Source organism: Dermacentor albipictus, chromosome 1 (assembly GCF_038994185.2).
Source record: "Dermacentor albipictus isolate Rhodes 1998 colony chromosome 1, USDA_Dalb.pri_finalv2, whole genome shotgun sequence".
Taxonomy (NCBI): domain Eukaryota; kingdom Metazoa; phylum Arthropoda; class Arachnida; order Ixodida; family Ixodidae; genus Dermacentor; species Dermacentor albipictus.
Window position 1 is genome coordinate 467,458,696 of NC_091821.1, and position 11,744 is coordinate 467,470,439.

Here is an 11,744-nt window from a genome sequence, read left to right on the forward strand (position 1 = left end):
CTCTGTACGAGCGGCGGGCGAAGAGGACATCGAGCCACCGTAACAGCCACCGCAGAAGAACGCCCCTCCTCCCTCGCCTCACCCCCTTGCCTCGCGCGCCAGAGAAGAGGGCACGCATCCGGGCCGCTTTCTCGCTCGCGCACGCAAGACTGAACCACGTTCGCCGGCTCACCCTCACACGCTTTCACTCATACGGAACCTCACGACGACGACGACGACGGCAGAAATCCGCCTCGAGTGTCCATATAATTGCTATTGCAATAATTGTGCGCAGTTCTGCTATGGCAAACACCAGCGACCAGTGGAGCTGGGGGAAAATCCAAGGCTTCAGAAAAATCCACGTCGTCTTCCTCTGTGGCGGGTTCCGGTTGGGACGGCGCGCCATTTGAGGCGCCCGCCGCAACAGAAGTGATTTGTTGAGACGCCATATGCGTCCGTGTCGTGTGCCAGACGCTGCACCGGCGCGACGCGGCGGCAACCGCCGCGCCTTATCTCTGATGCATGAGCTCCAACGCCGTGTACCTTGTAGCTTCTTGAAATCCGTCGAAGCAAGCATGCGGGTTTTTTATCGGAGAGCAATGACGTCACACCCTCTGCGTCACCGCCGCGCCGCTCCTTCTCTTCAGCTAAGCTCCACGCATACTCGCCGCATCGCTACGCTGCGCGATGCTATTTTTATACTCTGCTTTCACTCTCTCTCAGCTATCTGTGCCCCAGCTCGGCGAATCGGCGAACGTCAAGAAAAACCCAACGGGGTTCTAACAGCTCCACTCTAATAAAGTATTTCGAGAAAGGCCGTGCGCATGGCCTTTCTCGAAAGCTAACGAATGTTTCGCTAACGAATGTTTCGCTAACGAATGTTAGCTTAAAGCTGCATGCCGTGCGCATGCAGCTTTACGCTAACACCATTATTCAATAAAGAAATGTTGTATCGTCGCACAATTTTTAAATTTAAGAGCTAATATAGAGATGCGTGGACGCTTTCTTCTAGTTTTGTTCACTAAAGGCAAAAAAGTACCACATCACAGTGCAAAACTTGATGTGCTCCATCAACGCTGGCACGCCGGCGTCGTGCAACGCCTAGCAACGCCTAGCAGCGCTATCATGCCACACGCGTAACTAAAACGAAGATGCCTGGCAAGACGTAACGTGCTCGCGCTTCTCCACAGGTGCGCGACAGCGCGCATGCGCAAGTAAGCATCACGTAGCTAAGAGGTGAGGTGAAGCGCTCGTTCAGGGCCAGGAGTGGCGTGAGGACGCATGAAGGTAGCTTTGAAGTTTCCTTACGCTGAGGAAGCACCAAGGAAGCCTTCACCGAGGGCCCCTCAGTAAGGAAGCTTTCAGAGTGACATAAGGTGGCCTCACCGCAATGAAGGCTTCCTTACTGAGGTAAGGAACATTTCATTGTTTGGCCCTTAGTCGCCGTCAGAACTGCTAAGTGGAACACATGACGGGAGCCCCCCAACCATTACCCCCTGAACACGAAAGCTGTTCAAGGGGTACTGCCCCAACACGCCAGTGATCGAGTCAGCACGCATCCGAGACAAGACCCACGGCCTCCTTCCCGCGGCGGCCCGCACACATGCGTGCTGGTAATAAGAACACAGGAATATAACTGTTACACATAACTTCATTGTATATGCCATGCATTGGTATATGGAAATAATCGTAATGAACACGTGGCGACCATCTCAAAGAGCAATTGGTGTTTGCACGCGAAAAGTATACGCGCGTTTGTATCGAGTGCATGTCTCCAAAAATCTCTGGCCTCACATTCACAACTGTGCCCTGTAGCCTGTATTTTTCACAGATCGTTGTTTTGTAGATTTATCATGGGGTCCCTCAAAGTTTCGTAGTTTTATCCAAAGTGTAATTGTGGAAAATCACCACACAACTTTTTGTAATCCAAAATTTATAAACAAAGTCAAGAAATTATATATATATATATATATATATATATATATATATATATATATATATATATATATATATATATATATATATATATATATATATATATATATATATATAAAACAGTGTGGACAGCTTCCGCTGTTTGCTAAGTGAGAAATGCTCAAAACCAGAGTCGGAAATGAAGGGATCGCGCTGTCATATGAGCTGTCTGAATGCATGAATACTGAAAAACATCACTTTTATCATCTATTTCACAAGCTTCACACTTACGAAAGCAAGGAGCCAAGGTTGCGTAGTGATAAGTGCAGTTCGAGCACAAATACAATAACATACGGGACAGAAGTGTACGGCGTCCTAAGTATTTGGTTGCGCGTCCACAAAAATAGATGTTGTGCTCACCGCTGCACTGTTCATGTTCACATTTTGCAGAAAGATCGCATTTTGGCGTCGACTTCGTTTAGTATAACACTTGGCATAGTTATTGCCTGGTTTCTAAGAAAAAAATTGAAATTTGCCTGCGCTTATGGGGATGGAGCTGCTTCTGCGACGGCGAAAGCATGCAAATGTGTCGCCACCTGTCGTCATCTGCAGAAATCAGCGTTTCAGGGCGTGCAGTCTCCTGTTCCAGGAGCGAGAAACACGCGGAAGCGCTCCCTGAAACGCGCTGCCCTCGGATCGGGCGACTCTCTCCCCGGACACAGAGACGCTTTTCTCACACACAACGAAATTACTAAATTCTTCTACTTAGAGAGAAGGGTTTTCCCCCCGCCTCACTCCAAGCTAAGCAGGCCGCAGGCGGTCACACTAAGACTTCTGCAAACGAACACGTACCTAAATCCGGCGTCCCTTAATAGCATATATCCCGAGATTTATCCGAATTGTTCTTGCGTGGCCTGTGGTGAGGCAGCTACGTTGCCTCATATGCTCTGAGAGTGCGGGTCGCTGGGCCCGAAGTTCACCAAGGAAGAGTGGGAGGCGCTCTTGCGAAGTCCCGTCTTTGAGGATCAAATCCTGGCCGTCCAGCGCGAACGCGATCGGGCCGGCAGACTAGATCTGCCAGTCCCGTCGTGGGATTGATGATGATATGTGATGTTTAATGGCGCAAGGGCCAGGTTTGGCCAAAGAGCGCCATGACAAGTGGTGATGTTGACGATGTATTATGGAGATGTGACTTGGCTGTAAAGTGGCCTAAAAAATTGTCGCTGTAAAGTGCGTAAAATCTACGTGCTATAAAATTATGGCGATGACTAATGACGAATACTCTAAACACTAAAATCCATCGTAGAATAATGCTTCAAAATATAAAATATATAAGATGGTAAAATTACTTGGAGCACTGCTGCCTCGCCTGAGCCCTTGAACCACAAGGGCCTAGAGGCATGTGCTATTCAAAATAATGATCACAGCGGCATCCTCTGAAGAGAGGAAGCGCTACGAATGTGTGGGGCTAATAACATGCAATACAACATCTTTCAAAAAGCCTAGGACGGCATTGGTGTCAAAGAGTGGTTCTGGACCAAGTAACATAACAGGATGAAGGGGGATCTGCTGCCGGTATGCTAAGAGAAAACGTTTCCTTCTTTCAGATTCGGCTTCCCGACACTCCAGTAGAACGTGGAGGACGGTCAGCCTCTCCCCGCATCTACCACAGGTTGGAGGCTCGTTTCCTGTGAGTAAAAAGTTATGTGTGCCAAAAGTGTGTCCTATTCTTAGACGGCAGAATAGGACATCTGTCCGGCGGGATTTTGTTACAGGAGGCCAGAAACCTAATTGTGGCTTTATTACATGCAGTTTATTATTTATTTCTTCGTCCCACATGCGTTGCCAGTGGTTTCGTAGTTTCCTTCTTAAAAAAGGCTTCAGGTCTGTGACAGGGACCGAAGCAGTAGAGTTAACTGCATGCAATGAGATTGATGTGGCCATCTGGTCGGCTAGAACGTTTCCCTCGATGCCCCTATGTCCAGGCACCCAGCATATGATCACATGTTGGTTAGATATATATGATTTGCACAGTGCGGAGTAAAGTTCAATAACTACTGGATTTTTATGATTACAGAAAGACATTAAGGCCTTCACAACACTGAGGGAGTCCGTATATATCACTGATTTCGGGAGTTGTGATTTGTTTATATGCTTTACGGCCGACAGCAGGGCGTAGGCCTCAGCCGTAAAGATACTAGTTTCCAGGTGCAGTACGTCGGATTCTGAGAAGGATGGACCGACGGCTGCATAGGACACCCCGTCGTGTGACTTTGATGCGTCTGTGTAGAACTCCGTGCAGGAGTATTTGTGCTGGAGTTCCCGGAAATGCATCTTGATTTCAGTCTCTGGAGCATGCTTTGTGACTTCCACGAAAGATATATCACATTGTATGAGCTGCCACTCCCAAGGAGGTAGCACCTTGGCTGGATGCATTAGGCGAAGCTCGAGGAGTGGAATGTGCATTTCTTCACTAAGCTCCCTCACACGCAGCGAGAAAGGCTGTCTTACGGAGGGACGATTGCGAAAGAGTGTAGCATATGTCATGTCATGAATGGTATTAAAACAGGGATGTTGAGGATTTGAGTGGACTTTCAGAAAATATGTATGGCTGATGTATGTTCTCTGGATATGAAGAGACCACTCATTCGATTCTGCATATAAACTTTGTATGGGACTCGTTCTAAATGCGCCAGTGGCCAGACGGATTCCTAGATGGTGGACCGGATCTAGCATCTTTAGCGCGCTCGGGGCTGCAGAATGATAGATCACGGCACCATAGTCTAGTCGTGATTGAATGAGGCTCTTATAGATATTCATTAAACACTTTCTATCACTACCCCATGTAGTCTGGGATAGAAGTTTGATTATGTTCATTGTTTTCAGACATTTTTCTTTAAGATATTTAATGTGGGGGACGAAAGTGAGTCTGTAGTCAAGTATGACACCTAGGAATTTGTGCTCTTTGCTGATAGGTATTCGTTGTCCGTACAGTTCTAAGGAAGGATCCGGAACCAGGCCTCTCTTTCTTGTAAAAAGAACGCAATAGCTTTTGTTAGGATTGATCTTAAATCCATTCTTGTCTGCCCACACTGAGACTTTATTCAGGCCATGCTGTACCTGTCTCTCGCAGACTGCGAGGTTGCAAGATTTGAAAGCTATTTGAATGTCGTCCACGTAGACAGAGTAAAAGATGGCGGGTGGTAAGGATGCACGAAGCGTGTTCATCTTTACGACAAAGAGCATGCAGCTGAGTACGCCACCCTGGGGTACCCCAGTTTCCTGTATAAATGTACGCGACAGTGCAGGACCTATTTTCACTCGAAATGTACGGTTCTCTAGGTAGCTCTCTATAGTATTTAACATATTCCCGCGGATACCTAGCGCGGAAAGATCGCGCAGGATTCCGTACCGCCAGGCTGTGTCGTACGCTTTTTCCATATCCAGAAATACAGATAAGAGAGATTGCTTGTGCACGAAGGCATCGCGAATGCTCGCTTCGATCCGCACAAAATGGTCGATTGTAGATCGCCCTTCACGAAAACCACATTGAAATGGGTCAAGCATTTTACTGGACTCGAGGAGATGCACGAGACGGCGATTGATCATTTTTTCAAATACCTTACAAAGGCAACTTGTCAGGGCTATCGGGCGGTAACTTGCCACTGAGGAAGGATCTTTGCCTTGTTTCAAAACCGGGATCACAATGGCTTCTTTCCATGCAGTCGGTAAGTATCCCGCAGCCCAAATCGTGTTGAAAATTGTGACTAGTGTAACTTGGGTGTCTTTATGTAAGTTTTTGATCATTTCGTACATGATTCTGTCAGATCCCGGGGCAGAGCTCTTGCATGCGCTCAAGGCAGCTCTCAACTCGGCAATGCTAAAAGGACAATTGTATGGTTCATTCTGTTGGCATTTTCTCATGAGTGGCTTACATTCTTCTATTTGTTTATATTTCAGAAAGATTGCGAGTAAAGGTTGGCACTTGACACGCTTTCAAAGTGCTCCCCAAGTGAGTCCGCCTGATCTTGTAGGGTATCGCCTTCTGTGTTTACCAAAGGGAGTGCATGTGCTTGTCGCCCTCTTATCCTATTGACCCTGTTCCAGACTTTCGCCTCACCTCTGAACGAGTTAATACTTGATAGAAACTTCTGCCAACTTTCTCGTCTGGCCTGTCGGCGGGTTCGCCTGCCTTCGGATTTTACTTTTTTAAAGTTGACTAGATTTTCTGCAGTGGGAGAAGCGCGTAGCAACCCCCACGCCCTGTTCTGTTTTTTACGAGCGGTCCTACAATCGTCGTTCCACCATGGGACACGCCGTTTGCAGGCCAAGCCTTTTACTTCTGATATGCATTTATATGCGACATCTATTATGAATGCTGTAAAAAACTCGACTGCAGCGTCAATTCCTAACGAAGACAGCTCAGCCCATGAGATACTAGTTAGAGATCGAAATTTATCCCAATCAGCTGTCTCAATCTTCCACCTAGGAGCGTATGGTGGATATTCGTTTTCTTTATATGATCTTAGCAGTATAGGGAAGTGGTCGCTACCGTAAGGGTTGTCGGTAACTTCCCATTCAAGTTCAGGCAGCACAGACGGGGAGACTATACTAAGATCTATTGACGAAAAGGATCGGTTTGCAAGAGAGTAATATGTGGGTTCTTTCTTGTTGAGAAGGCACGCTCCAGAAGAAAAAAGGAACTGTTCAACAAGGCGACCTCGCGCATCTATACGAGAGTCCCCCCACAAGGAGCTGTGCTCATTAAAATCGCCAAGAACAGCATAAGGTTCTGGCAATTGATCGATAAAGGAGTGAAATTCATGTTTGTTCAGTTGGTAATGCGGGGGTATGTAAAGGGAGCAAATGGTGATAAGTTTGTTTAGTAGGACAGCTCGAACCGCCACTGCTTCAAGGGGCGTTTGTAGCTGTAAAGGCTGACACGCAATACTTCTATGAGTAAGAATCGCAACACCACCCGATGATGCGACGGCATCATCGCGATCTTTGCGAAACGTAACATACGTACGGAGAAAGTTTGTGTGTTTAGATTTTAAGTGTGTTTCCTGTAAACACAGCACTTTTGGATTATGTTTGTGGATGATTTCCTGCACATCATCAAGGTTTCTAAAAAGACCTCTGACGTTCCACTGTATGATTTGTGTATCCATATTTAAAGTAAGTTGGTGCTGTGTGTACGGAAACGGAAAGATGCCTTAGATTACAGAGCTCTTTCGAGGCCCTGTAATCGGGGTTTTGCTCTTTCTGGAGCGTTCGAGTGAGCCTCGCCGCTCCTTAGGCGCTTGGCGCGCCGTGAAGACAGGTGTAGTGTCCATTGCCTCTTGTGAGGCGCCGGACACGTGCTCTTGCGAGCGAGAAGTTACTAGAGAGGGTCCCACCTTGGAGGGCAAGACCCCTGCGCCCACCAGCCCGGAGGTCGATGGGGTTCCCTGAGGGATTTGGCTGCGCCGGCTGTTGCCAGCGCAGGAAGGGGCCGGGGAGGCCGGGGCAACCTCGGCTGCGCCAACCTTCGGGGTCGATGATCCCTCATTCAGGGTTGACGGAGCAGCGCTAGCTGCAACCGCCGTGGGGGCAGATGGCGTAGCTGCCGACTCACTGCTTGTGGGCCAGACAGCCGCCGGAGGCCGTTGTGACGCTGCCCCCTGACGCGTCACTTCGGCAAAGCTTTTCTTTGGCAAGTATGCTACCCGCCTGCGTGCCTCTTTGAATGATATGTTTTCCTTTACTTTGATTGTGACTATGTCTTTCTCTTTTTTCCAGGACGGGCACGACCGCGAGTATGCGGCGTGCTCGCCTTCACAGTTTACACAATGGAGAGTGTTCACGCAAGCTTCAGAAGTATGTTCGTGTGCACTGCACTTCGCACAGGTTAGACGGCCTCGGCAGCTCTGCGAGCTGTGGCCGAAGCGTTGGCATTTAAAACACCTTAGGGGATTTGGCACATACGGCCGAACACGGAGCTTGATGTACCCGGCCTCTACAGACTCGGGCAGAATACTTGAGCCGAAAGTCAATATAAGGTGTTTGGTCTTGATTTCTTTGCTGTCACGCCTGATCTTAATTCTTTTAACATTGATAACGTTCTGGTCACTGAAGCCCTCCAAGAGTTCATCCTCAGTGAGCTCCAGCAAGTCATCGTCCGAGACAACACCGCGGCTTGTGTTCATGGTGCGGTGCGGGGTTACTGTTACTTGGGTCTCCCCAAATGACACAAGTTTCGGCAGCTTCTCATACTGCTTCTGATTTTGGAGCTCCAAAAGGAGATCGCCACTTGACATTCTCGACACCTTATATCCTGTACCGAAAACTTCGGTCAAAGACTTGGAAACAAGGAACGGTGAAATCGATCGCACTAGTTTGTCTGGCTTTTCTGAGTGAATGACGTGGAATCGAGGAAAGTTGTGGACTTGTCGTCCGAAAAATTGAAAGAGGTCTTCGGTGCGCCCTCGTTTCTGAGGGCGATCAGGAAGATTGGGGAAAGAAGTTTCCATGAAAATGTATGAAAATTCGGCAACAGCGCCGACCACCCACCACGGAGCCCAACGAGGGGACGCGGCAGAGCTTGCATGCAAGTCTGCACGACGCCAGCCGTACTCCGCCACTATAACCAAATATGGTGTACCCAAGATTGGATAGCCACACAGGGTTAACCCTTGCCACCAAGAAGAAGGAAGTAAATAGAAGAGAGAAGAAGACAGGAAAGATGTAAAGTGAGAGATAAAGACGAAGGTTTGAGAAGAGAGAGACAGGAAAAGGCGACTACCGATTTCCCCCGGGTGGGTCAGTCCGGGGGTGCCGTCTACGTGAAGCAGAGGCCAAAGAGGCGTGTTGCCTCCGCCGGGGGGCCTTAAAGGTCCGAGCACCCGGCATTGGCTCAACCCCCAGGATCCCCCTTTCCCCGGACACGGCTAAGCCGCGCACGGCTACACGCGGGAGGGTCCAACCCTCGTGTGCTCGGGTCCGTGGTGTCGCAACACACCAAACGCCTGCTTGCGCAGACGCCCCTGCGGGGCGTCGTGGGATTAGCCGGGTGCGCGTTTTATCGCGCTTTGCTGGACCAAATAAAAGTTTCTTCACTCACTCACTCCCTGAAACGCTGCTTCTGCAGATGACGGCAGGTGGCGAGACTAGTCTGTGCAGTCCCGGCTTTTCAGACGGCATTTTTCCCATAGCTAAAGATAGTTTCTCAATTTTTGGCTTAAAAACAGGTGACTAATCGTGCCAAGTGTTATACTAAATGAAGTCGACGCCAAAATGCGATCGTTCTGCAAAATTTGAGCAAGAACACAGCAACGGTGAGCGCTATATATATATATATTAACATGCGCAGCCAAATATGCAGAACTCTGTACAGAGGGGAAGTGGTGAATTACCACACAACTCGGTTAACATATGAGGCGCCCACAAAACGGGCTCTCGTTGATGAAAAGCGACAAACGCTTCGCAAGCGAGTATTATAAATTGAATCAGGTGGTTCCGTATACAGAAAAGAGAAACGTCACAAAAAAGAACTGTATTGGAAGATTATTATAAAACTCTTTTCACTGCAGTTAGGCTAAAGAATGCTTACGAAGAAAAACGTGCATGAAAATTTTATTTCCCTTGTTGCATCGCAAGAAGATCCACTAAGCGTTCAAAGGAGATAATTCGGGAAGAAATTGAGTTTGCAACTGCAACTTTGCATAAAAACAAAGCGTCTGAGCCTGGTGGCCTTAGTGCTGAATTTTATATAATATTTCATGAATTCGCGTGTACTTGAGCGGCTCTTTCAAAAAACTCTTTATTACATGGTGAGCTTCCTCCGGCTTTCTGTCAGCGCCACACCACGTTAATCTCAAAGAGAACTGATACTGAAATAATGGAGTAAACTGATATAGACCGACATCGTTATGTAACCTTGATTATAAAATATTTGAAAAAAGCACTTACTAGTAGTTGCAGACGATTATTGCTAAACTGGGAGACGACTATCAGACGTGGAAGTCGAGGACACTCCAAATAGTCAAATATTCATATTGACGCGTGCACTTGTTTGTGTTTCTCGGGTGACCGCTTTTCACCGTGTTCACTCGCGAACAACTTGCTGTGGCTATGGAAGGAAAATTGCGGAGGCAAAACGCGCACAAGTGAGGGCGCTTTTGAAAAGAGTCCCGTGGTTTATATCCACGTTTGTTTCTGCTGGGGAAGACAAAACATAAACACGTTATTAGCAACAGTTAAATCCAAACACACCCCTGAGCGTAAAAGTTTACTTATATTGCGGCTTTTCCCTTCCGCGTCTGGGCAAACGTGAGACTGTCACAAGTGAAAGCTGCGTCGATTCAACTCTGTTCCGGGCAACAAAAGCACTTTCAAACACTGCCAGACTATTTGGCGCGATAACATGTGCAGCAACCATGCGCCCGTAGCTTTTCCTTCATGGCCACAGAAAGTTTTCCGTACTTAGTAACAGCCAACTCACGTACAACAATCGCATGGACTACATCAGAAGTACCAAGATTTCACTGCCAGGCCTCGCCACTTAATGCTTATTGAGTCTTTCTTCGCCAATTTAAAATTATTATTGCTACTTAAATCGCGAACAGCGTGCTGAGTTCCTTATTACTATAAATCATGGTCCTTTCATTGCCATCAACGTATCACAGCACATTCTGGCCAGTTGTCAGTCCCTTTAAGCGTGTTTTATAACTGACGCATTAAAGGATACGGTTACGCAGATGAGGAAATTACATGCAGATAACACTGCTTTTTTGCGTTGATAAGCCCAGTGTTACTGTGGCAATAAACACTATCCTGCATCTGTGAAACTTCAAGAGTTAGTGCAAATTGCGATAAAAGTAGGCGGTTTTGGTTAGGCCTCTGGGCTCTAACCCCGTCTGTTTTCTGGGATATTCAATGGAATCAGCCTCCGCTGCAATACCTTGGTGTGCCTCCGGATGACTTGTGTTATCGGAACGTCATTGGACGTGCGCGATAACCTCTGTCCGTCTAGAGGTGACAACCGGGCAGGGACGTGATCTCACCATTTCTTGCGAGAGCTAGAGCACGCAACATATTTCTTGCTCCTACTCTTCTTTATGTTCTGCAGGTCTCGCACTGCTGTCGCGTCCATATTCAGACATGTAATAAAATATTTGCTTGTTTTATTTGGCATTCGTCATTGAAAGCCATCAGAAGGCACAACCTTTTTCTTCCGCTTGAGAAAGGTGGCCTCAGCCTAATGCATTTTTTGGCGACGATTGGTCATGCGATTATCTTACTTGAAAAAAATCCTGTCATTCATTCCTTCTTGCGATTATCTGAACACGTCTTGCCACACACTTCTTTTCTTTTTTGTCACGACAAGCTTCGCTCAAAAATTGCCGTTATGGGACCTCTTAAAAAATCGTCGCCACTATTTCATTTTTAAAAGCCAGATTCACTCTAGAATATTTGTTTAGTGTTGATCTAACGTCGCTGAATGTAGCACTTGTAGATAAAATTTTCCCTGAACCGATGTACGGAAAGCCGTAGTTACCGCTATTTAGTCAAGATGTTCTTTGCCATGTCCGCAGAAAGCGTATAATGCCAGCAGCGAAAACGGTTATCTCTAAGCTGCAAACTTCCACCTTGCCAATAAAAACACGCCCGAGACAATAGAATAGAACCTGCCCGAGACAATAAAACAGTGTTTTATTATTTTTATATTGGGGGCATTTTTCAAACTATCAAAAAACAACTTCATCTCACGTATTACGGTATCCTGTTCCTTCCATTCAAAAAGCCAATCAGTAATAAACCGTACAAATTTATTATGTTATTAGGGCTTTATTCATCATGGAGAAGCCGCA